Genomic DNA, 16,087 nt, shown 5'->3' on the forward strand with positions numbered 1-16,087 from the left:
CTTTATGAAGAGAATTTATTTATTGACAACATTTTAAAAGTCATTAAAGAAGACCTAAATAAATGGAGAGACAGAAACTGTACGTGCACAGGTAGGTTCAAGATCATGAATATGTCAGTCTTCTCCCTTCGATTCATAGATTTTTCATGCAATCCCAATCAAAATCCCCATATGGTTTTTAAGGAACTTAGATGGAAGGATGAAGCATTAAGAATGTCCCCAGTAAGGTCGGGGAAGACCAGTTCCCTGTACAGACAGTCCCTGTCTTATGATGATTTTTTTTTTTTAAGATTTTATTTATTTATTTGACAGAGATAGCCAGCGAGAGAGGGAACACAAGCAGGGGAAGTGGGAGAGGAAGAAGCAGGCTCATAGCGGAGGAGCCTGATGTGGGGCTCGATCCCATAACGCCGGGATCACGCCCTGAGCCGAAGGCAGACGCTTAACCGCTGTGCCATCCAGGCGCCCCTGTCTTATGATGATTTGACCTAAGAATTTTTGACTTGATGGAGGTGGGAAAGCAATATGCATCAGTTGAAACTGCACTTTGAATATTGAATTTTGATCTTTTCCCAGTCTAGCAATATGGTGGGGTACTCTTTTGTGATGCTGGGTAGCCAGAGTGAGCCTCAGCTCCCAGTCGGCCACATGATCACCAGGGTAAACAACTCATGCATTTAAAACCATTCTGTACCCAGACAGCCACTCTGTTTTTCACTTTCAGTGCAGTATTCTGTCAATTACACGAGATAGTCAACACTTTATTATAAAATAGGCTTTGTGTTAGATGATTTCGCCCAACTATAGGCTAATGTAAGTATTCTGAACACTTTTAAGGTGACCTAGGCTAAGCTTTGAGGTTCCGTAGATTAGGTGTATTTAGTGCATTTTTGACTTAAAGATATTTTAATTTATGATGGGTTTATCAGGACATAACCCCATTGTAAGTTGAGGAAGACCTGTATAATGAAGTCATAGTAAATAAAGCCTTGTGACATTGGCCCAGGGATAGTAAAAATGACCAGGAACAAAAGAGAGAGCCCTGAAACAGATCTGCCCATACATAGTGAATCACTAGGGAAAGGATAGTTTTTTCCAATGAATGGTACTAGGACGATTAGATATCCTTCAGGGAAAAATAATGAAATTGGATCCCTACATACACCTTAAAGAATTTCCAGTGGATTAAAGATTTTAATGTGAAAGGCACCACACTTAGGAAAATATAGAAGACTATCTTTATCACTTTAGGTAAAGAAGGATTTCTTTTGCGACTTGAAGATTAAGAGCCATTAAAAAAGTGAAAAGATGAACTACAAACAGGAAGCAGCTATTTGCAACATCTGTAACTGACAAAGGACTAATATCTGGAATTTATGAAGAACTCCTGCGTGTCCATAAGAAAAAGATAACGCAAAAGAAAAATAGGGAAAGGACATGAGCGTGTTTCCATAAGAAAAAATGGAATGGCCAGCAAATTAAATGTGCTTAACCACATTAGCAGTTAGAGAAACGCTAATTTAGATCACGATGTGTTACCATTTTGAGAAGTTTGACAACAAACACTAGATCTTGGTAAAAGTGTGAAGTTGGGCGTGTAAAACAACTGTCTTGGACAACTATCTGGCATTATCTTATATAATCGAGCAGGTACGTACCTATGCTCCAGGAATTTCACTCTTTGGTGCCTGTCTTAGAGCAGAGCTTCCTCTTTTGTATGCCCTGAATTGGTCTAGATGGGTCGAGATACTGAACGCCTCTTCTCCCACGGTGGGTGAGTCGGTCTGGCATTGCTGGAGCCCCCAAGTCTGTTGCCTTTGATCATGAGCATTTCTTCAGCTTGTCATACAAATAGCAGGAAAAAGGTTAGGAAGCAATTTTCTAGAGAGACTCTTGCTAGCGTACAGCAGAAGATGTGCACATGCATATTTATAGCGGTATTGTTTTAAATGAGAACAAAAACATGGGGGCATATGCTTTAGTTCTGCTAATTCTCCTCTGAAAACCCGCTGGCATTAAGTAATTAGAGAAGGGCTTTGGCATGTAATTTCTTAATATCAGTGGTAAAAGTAGTAATTCTTTCAAGCCAAGAAAGAGAGGCAGAGGAAGACGCTGAATGAAAATGATATTACTCCTGGTCAGTATGTGTTTTCATCAGCGTGTGCTTAGATAGGTGGTGCCTGATGATGGGCAAGGCTCTGAGCTTTGAAACTGAGTGGGTGCCTTAATGTCAGCTCCCCAAAGGAGAGAATACTGTGGAGGCAAAGTGACATCCAGCTCTCTTCCTGACATTGCCCTTTTACTCATGCCAGATAAAAAGTACCTTACAACAGAGGACTGCAAACAAAATTTTGTCAGAACAGCGGGGACTGCCCACCATGTCCCATGTAATTTAGTTTGGCTGAGAATCCCTGCTGTGATCCTTGGTCTTGTGTGTTCCCTCTTCGGTGGTGGATACAGTCATGGCCCTCTTTTTTTTGACATTCCTCCATCGGCCTCCCTGCCTCTGTCCCAAGGACAGAGATAAATGTGGGGCCCTAGGGAATGGAGGTGGTTTTCAGGCATTTCTGTGTTGTGTTTTGGCTGACCCCTTAACATTCCACCTGTCCTAATCCAATCTCATCATCTTTCCCCTCCAAAAACCTGATACTCACCATGAAAATCTTATGTCCACTCCAGCTTTTTCCCTTCCCCCACTTCAATGGCCTGTTTCTGTCTGCAATACCACTTTGCTCTCTGGTCACGCAGTTTCATTCTTCTTTTTTTTAAAGATATTATTTATTTATGTGAGAGAGAGAGAGAGAATAAGCATGAGGAGGAGCAGAGGGAGAAGGACAAGCAGACTCTGAGCTGATGCAGAGACCCATGTGGGGCCCAGTCTCAGGACCCTGAGATCATGACCTGAGCCGAAACCAAGTGCCGGATGCTCAACGAACTGAGCCACCGAGGTGTCCCATCCAGTTTCATTTTCTGGAGCTCTTTGTCTTTGCTGCTTTCTCTTCTAACCACTGTGGTACTGCATTCTATTATTTTTAAATTAACATCTGTTGGATTCCTTCCACATCATTCCCGCTGCTGGTGCCCTTGTCTAGGCTCTCTTCTTTAAGGAGTGAGGGGTGATACAAGCAATAGCTGCTGCTATGACCCCACTTAACTTTTTCATGGTTAGACCCTGGGCTCTGAACCTAGAATCAGGGAATAGAATGTTTTCTAGGAAAGAGACTGGAGTTGAAACCTCTTATTTCATATTTGAGGCAACAAGGCCTGGAGAGGGATAGCGACCCATGGTGGGTAGCACACAGATAGTAGCAGAGCCAGAACTAGAAACCCACACACTGATTGGTCATCCAGCCCTCTTCAACTTGCCGTGTTACCTTATGAGCATCCCTTTGAATTTATAGTTACTTGTCTTACGTCTCTCTGACTAAATTTTTAGGGGAAGAATTATTTCTTAGTCATATTTGTAGCCTTAGAAGTAGTCGACAGGGCTTCTCAATACTTGTTAAATTAAAGTCAAAACATGCCCGTGCACCAGACAAGCTTTTTCTTTCTTTCCTATTCCTGACCACCTTGCTGAATCCTTCTTGGTTTGGAAGGTTTTCAGCTCAGGCTCTGGCTCCTGCTTGAAGACTTGGTCAGCGAATTCTGTCTTTCTGACCTCCCAGAGTCTATTTGTCTTGTAAAACCACTATCTTACAGGTACCCAGCCGTTTATAGTTTATAAAATGCTTTCACATAATGTATTCTTTAGTCCCTCCACTAACCTTGCTAGATAAATATTCCCATATTGAGGAAACAGACCAGGAGAGGTTATGTGACTTGCCATAGGTCACACAGCTAGGGAGTAAGTAGCAGAGTTCGGGTCTTCTGACTTCAAGCCCTTTGCACTTTTGTTGTCCTATGCTGGGTGGTCTACATAGCATGCTAGACATTTTGCTTCCTGTTTATCTTATTTGTCCTTTGTTGAAAATCAGTTCATTTTGTTTCCTCGTCCCAGCTACCAACTTACTGAGGAGAGCGTCTGGGTCACGTATCTCTTTCATGCCATTCAATTGCTAGCACAATACCGGGCAACATCTCAGTTGCTTATCAAATACTGTTGAGTTGAACACAAATACAATTTAGTTTACCAAAACAGAGCGGCTATCAGTGGAGACCCAAGACACTTTTTGGGGTCACTCCTGGATGAAATCAGCAACGAACAGAGGGAACCAGAGGAAGGAAGAGGCTGTTAGAGAAAGCCAGATGGTAAACACAATTAGCGGTTGAGTGACAGTCTGGTTATGAGGGGTGGTGGACAAGGAATCCACAAGAAGACAGTCTTCAGGAAATGTGCAAGTTTCCTGGAGAGTTGAGACACGTTCGTGGGAATGGAGAGGAGTACTTAACGTAGCATAGTACTCCTACAAGTTAAGCAAGGCAAAGCACTCATACATAGTGAGAAAATGTTGGTTAAAAGAATATCCAGAGTAGGATGTGGCTTATGAAGGCAGGTTTCCAGGGTGAGAGTAGGGTAGGCAGAGGAGCATTGGGCTTAGTTTGTGGTTATTCTGTTAATTACTTGAGGCTGTGAGAAAAGGAACATAAACAGGTAAGGATGTTTCCTTTGAAACAACTTCCCTTCCTTTTCCCCGACTATGGCAATCAGTAGCGCCTCACCCTTGAGCCCTGGTGTCAGAAGTGCAGGGAACCCAAATAATAATGCATGTCATTCTTATGTATTTACCCTATAAATTAGTGAGATGCTTCAGGAATTTCAGTACTTTGATAACTAAACTATATTTCCAAACTCTATTTCTTTTTCTTGAAAGGATCACAAAAATCCACTGACCATATGCCCCACATTTTGGTTTGGAAAATCACACTGCATCTCCTGAGTTCTTAAACATTTTGCATTCTGAACAAAAGGAAAAACCTCTTCTACTAGAATGGATATGAAAAATGTCCAGTTTCCTAATAGTAGACGCCTACACGTGTTCTTTTATGAGCTTCTGTCTCCTGCAAAGAACATAAGATTAAGTGCTTTTAGATTAGTGGTGATAGAGCTTTAATATCTGTTCTTTCCTGTGTCAAAATGTTCACAGTTTAGAATTATTTTGCAGGAGCTGAAGCAATGTGTATTTCCACTACTCAGAGGCACCAGCAATTAAGGGAAATTATTTCAAATTAAAAATTGTAATTTCTACGCAGTGGAATCTGAAATGTGAATATGTAAAGCCTCTTCTGGGGCATTCATATATGAATTTTTAAGGTGATTTCTCCTTAAAAATTGATTAATATCATTGGCATCTATTGTTAGAAGTTTTAGTTTATTTTTAAAGCTTGATAGCTATATAGCAATTGTATTTTTATGTGATATGCAAATATATGGGGAAGTTCTAATTTATATTTTTAATTTTTTAATTTTTTAAAGATTTTATTTATTTATTTGATAGAGAAAGAGACAGCCAGTGAGAGAGGGAACACAAGCAGGGGGAGTGGGAGAGGAAGAAGCAGGCTCCCAGGGGTGCAGGGAGCCCGATGTGGGGCTCGATCCCAGGACTCTGGGATCACTCCCTGAGCCAAAGGCAGATGCTTAATGACTGAGCCACCCAGGCACTCCGGGAAAGTTCTAATTTAAAATGGAAACCATTGAGGCACCTGGGTGGCTCAGTCAGTTAGGTGTCTGCCTTCAGCTCAGGTCATGATCCCAGGGTCCTGGAATCAAGTCCTGCATCGGGTTCCCCGCTCAGTAGAAAGCCCGCTTCTCCCTCTGCCTGCCGCTCTCCCTGCTTGTGCCCTGTCTCTCTCTCTCTCTCTCTCTGTCAAATTAATAAATACGAACTCCTAAAAAAATAAATAAAAAGGATACCATTGATAACATTGCTTTTGTCGGTTTTTTGTTTGTTGTTTTATGGAAAGATAATTCCCGAGGTCAAAACATTCAACTTACAAACTTTTACAGTCAAATTTGTTGGTATGTGGAAGTTAACTTTATATTTTAAAAAAGTGGCCTTATTAAAACATGTTTATAGACTTGTGAGATTGATTTTTCCTGTGTGACTTATAAAACCTTTTCTTACTACTTTACAATCACCTCTCATATATAGAGTCTCATTTCAATTTCAATAAAAAATTTAATATCATTTGCTTCTTGAATGTCCTCCAGCCACTCAAACAAAATGTCTGAAGTCATTGCTTATCAATTTCTTATAAATTTGTGGATTCTTAACATCCTCACAGTATTTTGTCATGTGCTTCATGGTCTTGTCTATAATTTTCTTTACCCTCTTAGCTTGTTCTCTTGCTGATTCATAGTCAGAATTTTTATTTTGTGTTAGTTAATCTATATTGAGGTTTCTTTATCCACTCCTTTTATTTTTTTTATTTATATTTTTTTAATGATTTTTTTATTATATTATGTTAGTCACCATACAGTACATCCCCGGTTTCCGATGTAAGGCTTGATGATTCATTAGTTGCGTATAACACCCAGTGCACCATGCAATACGTGCCCTCCTTACTACCCATCACCGGTCTATCCCATTCCCCCGCCCCCCCGCCCCTCTGAGGTCCTCAGTTTCTCATAGTCCATAGTCTCTCATGTTTCATTCCCCCTTCTGATTACCCCCCCCTTTCTTTATCCCTTTCTTCCCCTACCGATCATCCTAGTTCTTATGTTCCATAGATGTATCCACTCCTTTTAAAACAAGGCCTTCCAGACCTTTCTGAGTGACCATCTTGCCTACTCACTTTAGACTCTATATACTCAGACTCCTGCCTTAAAATATCATTCAGAAAACAGGAGCTTGGTTCTCATAGGTGCCTCATCTCAGGCTTGGCTAATGACAAAGACAGATATGGCTTTGGGGAACCAAATGCTAACCTGGATGCTTGGCTTTCCCTTTGCCCAGGGTAAAAGGAGGAAACTTAGTGAAGGAATCTGGTTGGAACAATTAGGGAGCCTCGGAAATTGGATAGGCTAACAGGGGAGGGCAAGTGGTTGGAAAAAATGACCCTGACTTAGAAGGTTAGAGAATCTCTTTGGTTTTTGATAAAGCAACAATTGCTAAGGGCCTTTTCTAGGTGTTGCTCCTGCTGGCTGTAATGAGCTAAAAGGTCTCTCCGGTCTGTATGACTAGATGTTCTCCTGAATTTCTGGAACACTCGCCCACAATCCATAAGCTACTTCTCCCCTTTTTGATCGATTCCTTACCTTGTTGGTGGTTGACTTTGACATGACGTGGACCACCTTCCTGTCTGGGAACCTCCATTTGTATTTAACCCCTTGTGTCTGGCATTGGTTCTGTGTCACCTTCACATGAGGCTGCCTGCTCTGATGGGCAACACCAGAGGTTACTCTTTTCCTATTTTCCCCATGCCCCTTCCTGCTTCCCTGGAACTCCCTAATAGTTTTAAGTAGCAATGCTTTGGCATAAAAACATCCCTCGTGACATAGCCGTTAGCTAGAACAAGGGTTTTTGTGGATAAAATATAATACTAGCCATTTCTCCTGAATTCATAGAAAAAAATCAGGTTAGAGGAGAGAATCTTCAGTTTTTCTCCCATCAGTATTAAAAAAAAACACCTTGTGCCCTATGCTATTCTCATTATAATTTGGTTTAAAGTGGCTTTGGACATAGCACAAAATAATATATTCTCAGTTATTTTAAGTTTGCTATGTCAACGTTTTATTCTGTTCTTCAGAACGTATCTTGACTTTTGAGGGCTCCAAGCACAACTTCTTGAGTCTATTGAGGCTAATCTGGGTATATTTTCTGATGGCCTCAATGTGTCCGTTATACCTTTAAGGAAAGGATCACCAGTGTAGCTGGTTATAAACATCCTTCCGTCAGTTTGCATTTTCAAGGACACTGGTTCCTATCCCAAAGTGGGTTATGTGGGGGCAGTGCTGCCTCTTGGTTCACTTCCGGCCAGTTTGATCTGGCTTTTCCCAGGACTATTTAGACTTAGACCCAGAGCTCTTCCTTTCCTGTGGGTGACCCAATGAGCATTGTCTCCAAGACTCTTTCTTATAGGTTTACCTTACTCTTTCAGGCTTTAGGTAGCCCTTCTTGGAGTCCTCACCAGGGACACCCAGTACATTTTAGGTTTTCCCTCCCAGGTGAGAGGACTCCTAATATTGTGGTAAGTGGGGGGAGATCCAAGAGATGACATCTTTAGGGGATGTTCAACAGAAAAGCCTGGCAGGCCTTCCAAATGAGTTGTCAGTCTAAGGGGTTTAGGCAGACAGGAAGTGTTTGGGTATGAAGGCAAATGAGATGATTCAGAGCTGGGTTGAAGGTAGAGCTTTCCTCATTGGTTTCCAAATGTGTACAAAAGAGCTCTTGTTAGTCCTTATCGGGCCACAGGCCTTGGAGGTCAGGTTTCCTACCCATCTTTTCATCAGAATGGTTCCACTCTCATTGCTTTTATATGTTGGAGTGCCATGTAAGAGTTCGTTTGAAGAAACTTGCTAAAGAAAGTTTGTTACTAACTAGACCAAAGCAGTTTCCTGAGGCAGTGAAAGGTTTGCTATAATGACATTATATAGGTTTTCTGAGACCCTGTGCAGGAATATCCAGCTGGCTGTGAAGATACTGATTTGCTACAGACAAGAAGTAACCCAAACTTAGAATAGCTCTAGCATGTTTATAGAAGTCCAACAAAACCCCCCAAACATAAAATCATCTCTATAGTGGTCTATAATTGAATGTTTATTTTATGTAATTATATAGAAGAACTGAATTTTATTGCACTTACATCCTGCTTTTTATTTTTATAATTGAATGCTTTGATGCAACATATTGTGTTCATTTCTTATTCAACTGACTGTCCTAAAGGATGAAAGCAAACGTGCCAATAAATGTGCCTGAGCTTTGCTGTCATGTATTGAGTGCGGCTTGCACGTGCTTCTTTAAATAATTTCACAAGAGTGGACACATGAATCCACTCTGAATTAAAAGAAAAAGAGAGAGAGAAAGAAAAAGAAAAAAGCCTAGTGCAAATTATAGCCTTCTAAATTAATGACACATTTATAGAAATTTCAAATAACATATATGCTATAAAGGCAGAAGCAAATAATAGCCCAGCAGCATAAGTGAACAATTTGGAGGTCTCTAAATCTGGTATATAAATCATTTGACCGTCAGAGTTTTTAGTCCATTCAAAAAAATAACAATAAAGGGAAAAACGGATATTTTGAATAAAAGTTTGCAGAACTCTTAAAGTACCTCCATGGATCTCAGAGTTCTGCAGGACACAAATTGAAGACCACAGATTTAATACCTCTCTGAATAGCTTGTTCTTCTATGATGCTTTATATTCATCTCCTTTAGGACATTACCTTTTACTTATTTTATAAAAATAAATATGATCCGGTTTCTTAACACACCTTTCTCAGAAACGAACAGATAAAAGAGCAAAACATAAAACTGTATCAGATTGAAGAACACAATTAACGAGCTGGAACTCGTATGTATGTAGTTCTGCATACCACAGGGCATACAAATATTTTTTTAAAAAAATCATGGAACAGTCATAAAACTTATCTTAACAAATCTGGTATTTGTTATTATGCAGATCACATTTATTGACCAAAATGCAGTAAAATTAGAAATCAACAGCAACAGCTCAGTAGCCAACTGTGATCAGACAGGTCGATTTAGAAATTGGCTGGATAGTTGCAAGTACGTTGTAGTTCCTCAGTCCTTTTGCATAAGTAAACCCAAGACACACCCCATTCTATAAACAGCTGCTGACAGAAATGCAAACAGTCCATTACAAGACTGCCTCCTGAATAGGTGAAACAAGGAAAGACTTCCCGAGAATCAATAAGAAGTACATCCGATTAGACCTTACCCATTAGGTGAGTTTCTTTTCTTTCCTTCTAATTCAGCTGAATATGATACTATTTAGGGAGCAGTTCGACACATGCTATGAATACACTGCTGAGAGACTAGACCTGAAGGGGACCAAAAAGACCTATAGCCAGTCTCTACCTTATTGACATCTAATGGGCGGGGCTGAGAATCTTAATGTCAGTGTTTAATGGTGCTAAAGCATCAGGAAATAGTTTGATATTCTGAGCCTGTTTCAAAGTTGTTTTTTTTTTTTTTTCTAATTCTTATATTTCTGGGACGCCTGGGTGGCTCAGTCGGTTAAGCATTTGCCTTTGGGTCGGGTCATGATCCCAGGTCCTGGGATTGAGTTCCACATCGGGCTCCTTGCTCATCGGGGAGCCTGCTTCTCCCTCTGCCTACTGCTCCCCTTGCTTGTGCACTCTCTCTCTCTGACAAATAAATAAGTAAAATCTTTAAAAAAATTCTTATTTTTAAAATTTCTTTAAAAATTGAGGTGTAATACAATATAATTCTAATACAATGTATCGGTTTCAGGCATACAACACGATTCGATATTTGCATATATTGCAAAAGGATCACCACAATGAGTCTTGTTAACATCTGTCACCATACATAGAGTTTTTTGTATGATAAGAACTTCTAAGATTTACTCTCTTAGCAAGTTTCAAATATGCAGTCCAGTGTTATTAGTTGTAGTCACCATGCGGTATATTACATCCCTCTAACTTATTTATTTCATAACTGGAAGTTTATACCTTTTGACTCCTTTCACCCATTTTGTCCACCACCCATTCCCTGCCTCTGGCAGTCATCAATCTGTATCCATGAGCTTGGTTTCTTTTTGTTTTTGGGTTTTTTTTTTATTCCACATATAAGCGAGATCATACGGTATTTGTTTTTCTCCTGTCTGACTTATTTTACTTAGCATAATATCTTCACGTTCCATTCATGTTGTCACAAATGGCAAGATTTCCTTTTTTTATGGCTACGTAGTATTCCTGTGTGTGTGTGTATGTGTATCCATCCCATTTTCTTTATCATCTTTATCCATCTGTTGGTGGATATTTAGGTTGTTTCCTTAACTGCTGTAAATAATGTTGCAGAACATGGGGTGCAGATATTTTTTTGAGTTAGTTTTTTCATTTTCTTTTGACAAATACGAGAAGTGGAATTACTGGGTTATATGGTGGTTCTGTTTTTAATTTTTGAGGAAACTCCACACTGTTTTACGCAGTGGTTGTACCAATTTACATTCCTTCCAATAGCGTAGGAAGGCTTCCTTTTCTCCACGTCGTCATCAAGTTATCTCTTGTCTTTTTGCTAATAGCCATTCCAGCAGGTATGAAGTGATATTGTGGTTTTGATTAGTATTTCCTTGATGATTAGTGATGTTGGGTGTCTTTTCATGTGTCTGTTGGCCCTCTGTAAGTCTTCTTTGGAAAAATGGCTATTCAGGTCCTCTGCCCATGTTAAAATCAAATTTTTTGGGGTTTTTTTGGTGTTGAGTTGTATGACTTCTTTATATATTTTGGATATTAACCCCTTATCAGGTATATGATTTGTAAATATTTTCTCCCATTTAGTAGGTTGCCTTTTCGTTTTGTTGATGGTCTCCTTCACTGAGCAGAAGTATTTCAGTGTTTTTAAAAGAACTAAGTTGCGGGGCGCCGGGGTGGCTCAGTTGGTTAAGCATCCTACTCTTGATTTTGCCTCAGGTCACGATCTCAGGGTCATGGGATTGAGCTCAGCAAGGAGCCTGCTTGTCCCCTCCCTCTGCTCCTCACCCTGCTCATGCATTCTTTCTGTCTTTCAAAGATTGTTATATGGTAGAAATATTTACAGATGTTTTTGCCTTTTTTAGTTTTTTGTTTGAACTCACGAGCCTGAGATCAAGACCTGAGCAGAGATCAAGAGTCAGACACTTAACTGACTGAGCCACCCAGGCACCCCTACGGATGTTTTATTTATTATGTTATGTTAGTCACCATAAAGTACATCCTTAGTTTTTGATGTTGTGTTCCCTGATTCATTGTTTGCGTAAAACACCCAGTGCACCATGCAATACGTGCCCTCCTTAATACCCATCACCGGCATATCCCAATCCCCCACCCCCCTCCCCTCTGAAGCCCTCAGTTTGTTTCCCAGAGTCCATAGTCTCTCGTGGTCTACAGATGTTTTAAACTCAGGACCAACTTGTACCAGTATGCTGCCTGTTCATTAACATTATGGGAACACCAAAACTAGCACAGTATTGAGAAGCATTAGTGTTCCTGAAATGGCTGTATTCCCAGGAATAGATGGGAGAAAGCTCTTTCCCGTATTGGAGAAGTAGAAGTCCTTGAAGACATAGAAGCTCTTGAGCTTATGGAGGAGGGTCCAATACCTTGAAGTTAACATGGCAGCTCACTGTGTTGCCCAAAAATGTGCATTCCTGGACTGGCATTGTTGGTGTAAGCTCAGCTGTTGCACACACGAACTGGAGTTTGGGAAAAGTACCTGGAGGTCAGAGACAAGAAAGCCAGAAAGGGGAAAAGGAGAGTAGAGAGGTCATGGCACAAGGGTAATTCTTAGAAACAAGGCTGTTCGTACCCAACATGGGGAGATCGTAGGGTGGATGTTAGACTGTGGAAAAGAAAGCCCGCCATGAAGTGATGGAATCCTGTGTGCGTTAGTAAGCCACCACGTACCCTGGGAGCACATTCCTGGGAACTGAGAACAGCCATGCTGTGACGTGGCCAACGAGGGTTAGGGTGTGGGGCAGACAGGACAAGGGAGAAGTGGAACCATGTCTGACACATCTTAGTAGCCATTGTAAGCATCTGTGTACCAAACCAATGGTTCAGGTTAGCCTTCAGAGTCGGGTATGTGGGATGGGAGCTCTCAACACCCACAGTTCCTGCAAGTGTGGACGTACTGCATCTCTCATCACAGAAGAGTTCAAGTACAGTTTCTGGCCTTTGTTGAAGGAATCAGTGAAATGATTTCAGTATACTGTAAAAAAAAAATCATAAAACGCAGTGAAATTAATACCCTAGTGTGCAAATGGTTGAGTCTGGAAAGGCAGGATGGTGGTCTATATTCTGGACACACTTTCTCTATAGGGTGAATAAATACAGAGTGCTCACATTCTTGTTTTTTAAAAAAGGCAATGATAAAGGAGCTCCTCTCTTCCCTAGTTATTTTCAACTCAGGGATATTTATCTAATTGTTTATTATCTGGACTGTGATCCTCAATGGATCTCGCTTGTAATTCCTAAGGTTTTTTTCATCCTAAAATTTTTCTTGGAGTGAAAGCAGCGTTATTGCTACTTCACAAAGTGAAGTGGTTTGCTTCTTGAGTTGGTGTGTTTCTCCCGACAGATTAACGCCTTTCCTGTGTGGCAGCACACAGAAAAAAACTTGAAGCAGGTGAGATGCAAGAGAGAGCCAGGCTGCGCTGGTCAAAGGTCGCACCACACGTGTGCCGTGCTCTAGGAGGATAAGGCTTGGCAGAACTCCCGACTCCATTTCTAAGTGAAAAATGGAAAGGTGGTGTGTGTTTTGCAACCTTGGAGATGCACATTCCAATATCCAGTTCTTTGAGTGCTACTCAATTTGTCATCCTTACAGTCCTGGCTGTGGTAGCAGCACAGTCACTTCTAGTATTTCTGCCTTTGAGTCTCAGGCCCCAGACTTCGGTGGCGCTCTGACATAGGCAGATGCCACCGTTTGGCTTGTTAAGAGCAGAATTCCCTCTGTCGACCAGTTGGACTCGCAGCTATCCCACCTTCCAGGTAGCTCAAGTCACTCCTCCGTTTCCATTTTTGGAAAATATTTTCACTATGTTCTTTGAGAGTTTTACAAAGCGTCAGTGTCATTCTTGAGGTATTGTGGAAAAGAGCCGGGCTTAAAGCCATAAGATCAGTGTTCCAGCTTCAGTCTGTTGGAATCGTTAAGAAGAGCTGTGACATATTGATATCCATTAGGCATTTTGCTTCTCACTCTGCACAGATAAGTAGTGGTGTCCTGTTGTTTGAACATAGGAGACCCTGACTCCAATGTCTGTTAAAACCATCTTCTATGTGCTTATAAAAGGCAACCACCGTGTGGGAGCAGACTTTACAGATTTTGCGCTTGCATCAAATTCGTGGAGTCGTTAAGAAGCATATTTAGCCATGGGTTGGACATTGCCATCACCTATGGTTGTGTCCATTATGGGGCTGCTTTCACATTGTTTGAGATATTACTCAGCAAACCAAACAGCCACTCCTGTTGTCACAGTATGGCCTATATTTTATAAATGACATATTCTATAGTGTGCCCTTTCCCTGTATCTATAAAACAAGAGGTACTTATCACAAACTGTAAGTAATTGAACAACCAGTGTTTACTTTCCATGAATTCCTATAAACTCTCATATTCTGATCCTAAAAGAGGCTTGGGCAACAAATAACATCTTTTAAGTGAATGAATCAATCAGTGGTCCCCATAAATGAACAATGAAGCAACTCGTATATCATTTGAGTCTTTCCACAGTGGTCTTCGAGAAGAACTTTCTATTTTCAAGAATAATTCCAGTGTCCCCATCTTCTCTATGTGTAGTTGCTTGTATTACTTGTTTACTGGGTTATGTTGCTCACCGACTGAGGTGATGGTAGCATTGCAGAAACAACAGGTCAAGTCCTGGATTGAGACTGTTTATTTTTTCTTTACCCTAGTCTTTCTCTTTAATACTCATAAAGGATTTGCAAATGTCTGGAGGAAGCTTTTACAAATGAAGATATGTTTGGATGTCCTGCCGGTATTTGGAAATGTATATTTAATGGTTTTGCAGGTCACTTTATTTTTTCTCTGAATAGCCTGCAATGTTGGAATATCGCCATCTGCTACAAGTTAAGTCTTTTTACTTTGGTTAAATGAGGAGAATGAAATATTCCTATGTAGCAGGCACATTTATAAATATTAAGCCAATGATATGCAAATTTAGATCCAGTCAGTTTTTAGCCAAGAACATCTCCCCTCACTATTAAGGCTGGATTCGTGATATGACTACAAAACAGTGTATTGATAGGAATACATTTATGAATCATAGGTGAATATCTAATGCAGTTATTTAATATTCTCAATTTAAATGAAACCAAACTCATTCTTGAATGAGGAGACAAGGAAGAGTTATATTCCAATTTCCTTCTATTTTTCAAAGCCATTAGATTTCTACTTACTTCTGTCTACCCAAGATCTTTGCACAAACAAGACGAGCTCTTTGTTTATAATTTCACCTATTCCACTCTCAAGGAGGGCCGAAACCTATCTACTCTTACCTGGACTAGAAATTGCGAAGAAGAAGCTCACGTGTGCAGAGGGCAGAGGCTGTCTCCTCTTGTGGAGATGGGGAGCCCCACTACTGGGAAGGACACATGTAGTTGTTGTAGTGAAAGTGGACGTGTTTGACTTTAGGGTATAGGAATTGCACTGGTCTGAAACAGTTGTAGCCAGGGCTTATCTGGTAAACACAAGTTGTCCCCATTCCTGTCTTGGTACGTTCTAAAATGCCTTTTCTTTACTGCCCCACTCTGTATGATTTCTCTTCCCTTTTTCTGCTGTCTCTATTATATGCATCCTTCAGAATGCCAGGAATGGGTCAACAATGGTGCCATACACAAAACAAGAAAAGCCTATTGCTTTTTAACATTAAATTTAAAAAACACCGATAGACTTTTTTGTTCTATGCCAGTCACTGGTATGTGAATATTTTTCTCTAAATGAATCCTTGAATAAAGGGACATTAATGTGTACGACAGAACATGAGGCAATATAGTTCTCAAAAATGCTGATGTTTTGTGTTTTATCTGAAAAGTAATAGTTATATTCACATTTTCCTATTTCTACATTGAAATCACTTTGGGCAAGGCAAGCAAAGTCCATAAGCTCTATAGGAACACTGTAATATTGTATTAACCTTTCCAAGAAATTGAAAATATTTTTCAGTACAAATTATTTACAGTATACCTCATGTTTCTCTTTTAAGGGTTTCTCTTTCTTCTCTATCTAGCTTTACATGTTTATTCCTTTTGCATCTTTATAAGCATGCCAAACATGTGACTTGTGCACGTACTGGTAGGGAAAAGGCAATACGGGGGTGTGAATTTTGATGTCGTGTTGTGTTATGTTTACAAGGGAAAATTAAAATGTTCTTGAGTATCAGCTTTTTTGAAAACCCAAAGATGTTGGTATAGTCATTAGGAGGACATAGATTGGGATGTGGC

General features: G+C 40.3%; 1 protein-coding gene across 4 annotated transcripts in view; it reads left to right on the forward strand.

The window, feature by feature from the left end:
- Positions 1-16,087, forward strand: part of RAB27A (RAB27A, member RAS oncogene family) — a 71,159-nt gene that overhangs the window by 22,461 nt on the left and 32,611 nt on the right. The window contains exon 1 of one of the 4 annotated variants that reach the window (XM_008705996.2): positions 9,769-9,847. The exons of the other annotated variants lie outside the window; for them this stretch is intronic. The gene's annotated coding sequence lies outside the window, so the exon portion shown is untranslated. Of the gene's footprint in view, positions 1-9,768; positions 9,848-16,087 lie in introns of those variants that run through there. 4 annotated transcript variants of the gene reach the window in all.

This window comes from Ursus maritimus, unplaced genomic scaffold (genome assembly GCF_017311325.1).
Source record: "Ursus maritimus isolate PB19 unplaced genomic scaffold, ASM1731132v1 scaffold_35, whole genome shotgun sequence".
NCBI lineage: Eukaryota > Metazoa > Chordata > Mammalia > Carnivora > Ursidae > Ursus > Ursus maritimus.